The 6000-nt window shown below is 44.7% G+C and overlaps 1 protein-coding gene across 3 annotated transcripts in view; it reads right to left on the bottom strand.

Moving 5' to 3' along the window:
• lmx1bb (LIM homeobox transcription factor 1, beta b) overlaps nucleotides 1–6000 on the bottom strand; it is a gene marked incomplete at both ends in the record, with an annotated part of 91953 nt that overhangs the window by 72248 nt on the left and 13705 nt on the right. The window lies entirely within an intron of this gene.

Consider the following 6000-nt stretch of genomic DNA (forward strand, 5'->3'; position numbering starts at 1 on the left):
ATCTGCCTTGTCTTACACCAGTTAAACACCCCCCCCCCCCCCCCACCCTCTCTGTTACCTCCCCCCCTCCCTCCCACTCCCTCCCACCATCCCATCTAGATCATCCAAATATTTCCCCCTCGCTGCTTTTTGAAGCTTCCATGGGTCACGGGACCCCGAGCACAAATCACGCTGGCTCGCTGTGGTGGGGGGGCCGGTGGTCGGACGGAGCGGAGGGGACGGGAGTAAGTCAGGCACGTAAAGAAACCCAATCTGCACTGTTTTCATATGGGGGTTATTTTTCTTTGCCGAGACGGCCATCACCAATCAGCGGACGGCTCTAAACAGAGTTTAGGAGGGGAGCTCTCGCTGCTTGCTATACATGCTGTCCCCGGCTAGTTGATTTCTTTTCAACCCACGTTCCCTGGCCGCACCGAGGTGCGAGGTGCGAGAGAGAGAGAGAGAGAGAGAGAGAGAGAGAGAGAGAGAGAGAGAGAGAGAGCAGTGGTGGATAAAGTACTCACGTTTTTTACTTAAAAGTATCAATACTGCAATGTAGACATACTCCGTTACAAGTAAATGTCCACAATTCAAAATGTACTTGAATAAAAGTGCAAAAGTGTTGGCATCGAAATGTACTTAAAGTACCAAAAGTAAAAGTACAAAATGTTTGGAAATAGCTGATCTACAAGCTCACGTGATGCGACGCGTTGTGAGCCTGTAGATCGGCTATTTTCAAATAGCCACGGTATAGATTATGGCTAAAGTGCATTCATGTATGTTTTATAATATAATCATGTATATCTGCAAAGTAACTAAAGTTTTCAAATAATTGTAGCGGCGTAAAAGTACAATATTTGGATCCGAGATGTAGTGGAGCAGAAGTAAAAGTACTGGAAACTGGAAACACTCAAGTGAAGTACAAATACCTCAAAACTGTACTTAATTACAGTACTTGAGTAATTGTACTTAGTTACTTTACACCACGGAGAGAGAGAGAGAGAGAGAGAGAGAGAGAGAGAGAGAGAGAGTGAATAGAGAGAGAGAGAGAGAGAGAGAGAGAGAGAGAGAGAGAGTGAATAGAGAGAGTCTGTCAGACTGACTGCAGTGGCCGAGCGGAGACTGTGGCCCCAGGTACACATCAGCTCTGGGTCTGTGTTGATAGATGGAAAACCAAATCCATCTCCCGGTATCCAATAAAACAAAGATGTTAGTTTTTACACTATGACACCACACTTGCCGTCGTTTTTCATACTGAATTATGATCCACTGAGCAAAAGCAGCAGAGAAGCAAAAAAAAAAGAAGAAGTAGAAAAAAGAAAAGACTTCAGTCAGCCTTTGGTTCTACAAAGACCGACTCCTGGTGCCCCTGAATGTGAAACCATACACTAACCCCCCCAAAAGAAACCATACACTAACCCCCCCAAAAGAAACCATACACTAACCCCCCCAAAAGAAACCATACACTAACTCCCCCCCAAAAGAAACCATACACTAACTCCCCCCCAAAAGAAACCATACACTAACCCCCCCAAAAGAAACCATACACTAACTCCCCCCCAAAAGAAGTGAAAATAATAAAGACAAAGACACAGGGGTCATAATAACAAAAGAATCATCTTTGTAACGCAGGGGTTTCCAAACAGAATTCTCCGTTTTAGAATGGCCTGCACAGAGATGCTATAGACATTTCCTGCAAACAGGTTGAGTACAGTAAGACTCCCTAATCGGGAGATAAGCAAATATCACAACCTCCACCTCTCACGTCATACGGGTAGCCATAGTTACACCTGGAATGTTGAATCTCCATATATGGAGATAACCTACGCATCACACAAAGTCTGACCTCACCAGCCCATACTTGGGCATGGACGACTTATATCTCCATATACGGAGATGGCCATATATGGAGATACGATGACATCACAGAGTCCACAGCTGATGATGTGGCGTGATGTCATACAATACACAAACAAGCCCTATATAAAGGGGCAATTCTCACCAGGGAAGAGAGCATTGCCTGGAATGTTGAATCTCCATATATGGAGATAACCTACGCATCACACAAAGTCTGACCTCACCAGCCCATACTTGGGCATGGACGACTTATATCTCCATATACGGAGATGGCCATATATGGAGATACGATGACATCACAGAGTCCACAGCTGATGATGTGGCGTGATGTCATACAATAAACAAACAAGCCCTATATACTGATGCGATATGATGACATCACAGAGTCCACAGCTGATGATGTGGCGTGATGTCATACAATAAACAAACATCCCTATATACTGATGCGGAGATATGAGCAGGGCAAAGGTGTGACGTGTGACGTGTGACCGACCGACGGACGGACGGCCGGTGGAGGTTTTCATAGTAAACTGCTCCCTGACGGTCGCAAATACAAAGCAGTAGTTCCCCAACTTTTCAGGTCGAGACCCAAAAGTGAAATTAGACGTTTTAAAGGTGAATTCATCCCAGTGCATGATGGAGGACGATTTCACGCTAAATTAAAAGTTCACCCCCAAAATGACTTTTTTACTATTGATTATTCATGACATGGAGACTTTTTTTTTGTATTTGTCGCATTCCTAAGACAATAAGTTGGTTTCAATAAATATACCCCCATTGATTCTGGATGGGGACCCGGATGCATGGCCCTGGTTGGGGACCCAAATGAAAGGCAGTGGATGGGGAAACCGTCAGGGTACTTTTAAAAAATAAACATTTTTGTCGTAGGAATGCGACAAGAAGCGAAACATATTATTGAACTCAAGTCATGGCATGAGTAATCAATAGGAAAAAAACATTTTGGGGGGTGAACTACTCCTTTAAATCCCCACGATACGATTATCGTCAGTGTTTTTTATCACGAATGATAAACGATAATAGCGATTTATCGTCCCAACCCTAATACACACAGACAGACATACATACTGTACAGCAGGGGTTCCCAAACTTTTTTGTCTCAGGGCACCCCATAAATATTTTTTTAATCCGAGGCACCCCTAGTCCCCTACATTATAATTTTCACTCCCAGCACCTTATATTTAAAGAATATCGTCGTTGTCGGGTGGAAACCTTGTATGTCCAAAACCGATCATCTATAAAATTTACTAAACTAGTGAAAACAGCAGATCTACAAGCAGATCTACAAGCACACAACGCCTCGCATCGAGAGGCTGTTTTCACTAGTTTTGTGCGACAGTCTTGTATGATGAAGCAGGGCAAAAGACGTACACATTTGAAACTTGGAGATACGAGGTTTCTGCCCGACAGTGACGATATCTTAGTGATCATGTTGCGAGGAAAACATTGAGATAACAGCCATTTTGTTTAGAACTGACTGAAAATAACTTTGTACTTCAAGTTTAAAATGATACTAAATACATTTTCAAGTGTCCAAATAAATTCCAAATATTATCAAATTATCTCGCGGGCACCCCTGGACTGCCGTCGCGGCACCCCAGGGTGCCCCGTCGTCACCCACTTTGAAAACCCCTGCTGAACAGGACGACATACGACCAGGCCAGCATCCTGAAGCAGCAGCTTCTCCTCCCACCACCTGCAGGGCACAGGGAGCTTCACAGTGGAGGGGAGACGCCGTGGCAGGAATCTGCAGCGCTGGTTAAAGTAATCACATTGGTCTCACTGCATCTGATCTGCAGGCTAACAGACTTCCAAACAGTTGAATGAGTAAATAAAGTGCCCCAGGGGGATTCCCGCTGGAGATGGATTACCACAAGGGGTGCAAGCAACACAAAAGCAGCCCGAGAGCCCCCACAACACTGAGCCCCATAGATACATACCATTTTGGGGGTCCTTCACATGAAAAGGTTTGAGCTCCACTGACATAGAAACATAGGTTTTTAAAAAACCTCAGATGGATTTGAAATATTCAAAGATTTTTCATGATTTTTCAAAAAATAGCAGATCTACAAGCTCGCAGCGCGGCACTCGGTGCCGCGCTGTGAGCTTGTATATCTGCTATTTTTCAATAGTTAAAGCACAGGGGCCCCGCAGTGAATCCTTGTACCCAGGGCCCAGAATTTGGTGCGACACCCCTGCCACACACACACACACACACACACACACACACACACACACACACACACACACACACACACACACACACACACACACACACACACACACACACACACACACACACACACACACACACACACACACACACACACCACCACCACCACCAAAAAAAAGGCCAGTTGCTACCATGGGGAACCCGGCAAACTTTTATTAATCTTATCCCAGTGGTTCCTCAAACCTTTTTCTGGATCCGGGCCCACTTCAAAATCTCGCCATTTATTTTAAAGGAGTAGTTTTTTTTCCTATTGATTACTCACGCCATGCAGACTTGAGTTCAATAATATTTTTTTTTCATTTGTCGCATTCCTAAGACAAACATGTTATTGTAGTAAATTTACCTGACGGTTTCTCCATCCAGTGCCATGCATTTGGGTCCCCATCCGGAATCAATGGGGGTAAATTTACTATAATCAATTTTTTTTGTCTTAGGAATGCGACAAATACAAAATACATATTATTGAACTCAATCTCCATGGCATGAGTGATCAATAGAAAAAAAGTCATTTTAGGGTGAACTGCTCCTTTAGAGATACATTTTCAAGGTTTTAATGAAGAAATAACCTAACATTTTTTGTATATTCATGTTATATTATCGTTAAAATCTTAATGTTTAGGCAATTATTTGGGGCTCACTTGCGGTATCCTCTCATGCCAGCAGTGGGCCCCATGGCCCACAGATTGAGAACCCCTTTCCTAGACCGAAAACTCCTGAAATCCATGCACTCACAGACAGACGGGCATACAGCATGCACCAGGCTATGTTGCAGGCCAGATACAGTATGTGCTCTCAAATGTGTGGATTTTGTATTTGTGTGAGTATAATGTGTGTCGCTGTGTCTGTGTGTGCATCTGCGTGCCTGTGTCTATTGTCTCCGCATGTGTAGGGATGGGACGATATGAAAATTTGATATCACGATTATTGTGACAAAAGAAAATCGTGATTTACGATATTATCGCGATAATCTAAACCCATTATCCTGGGGCGGAACATTTTGCGACGCACTGTGAGCTTGTAGATCGGCTATTTTTTGGCAAAGACCATTTGATAGAGTGAAAAGAATACGTATCAAGTACGTAAAAAGTACCTTTTACCTTATAGAGGGATTAAGTGGTACCGGATATGCAGCTCGGCAAATAAAAGGTGAATTGATCCCAGTGCATGACGGAGGGCGATTTCACGATAAATTAAAACTCCACGATACGATTATCGTGAGTGTATTGTATCACGATAAACGATAATATCGTGTATCGTCCCATCCCTACGCATGTGCAGGCGTGCGTGTGTGCGTGAGCGTCCGCTGGAGTGCATAGACCACATAAGATGAGAGTCGTGTTCACTTGGCTGTGGAAAGCGGGGTCTGGAGGGGACTAAGGGTCCGTGGCATTCTGGAGCCCCCATCCCACCCCGGCCCCATTCTTCCCTCTTTCGGGACCCCGACACAAATAAAAGGATTAGGAGCCCCCGTTTCCGTCAGACCCTCCATTCAGGACAAAGCTCGGACCGGCTTAGTGTCACACTTAATGATAAAAGTGCAAATCTCTGTCAGCCACTTCGGGGCAGAAATACCAGTGTTTGTGGGGGGATAATCTCGTTTGATGAGGAATAAAGAGAGGGGGCACAAAAACAGAAGGAAATGTGTTTTATGATATAACATAACAATACCTATGCCGTCGAGCGATGTCGAGAGGGCCGGATTTTTGGGGGGGGGGATCTGTGGTAAGTCTGCGGACGCGACAACAAAGGTCATTTCGCAAGAAAGACCCTGAATCGTGTCTGTCTTCGTCATACAGCAAGGCATGTCGGAGAGAACGGAAAGAGACAAAGAAAGACGCACTGAGCAAGAGAGAGGATATTGTCTATGCACACACGCACGCACGCTCGCACACACGCGCACGCACACGCACACA

The sequence above is a fragment of the Nannobrachium achirus genome, assembly GCF_963921795.1.
Source record: "Nannobrachium achirus genome assembly, chromosome: 12".
Lineage (NCBI taxonomy): Eukaryota > Metazoa > Chordata > Actinopteri > Myctophiformes > Myctophidae > Nannobrachium > Nannobrachium achirus.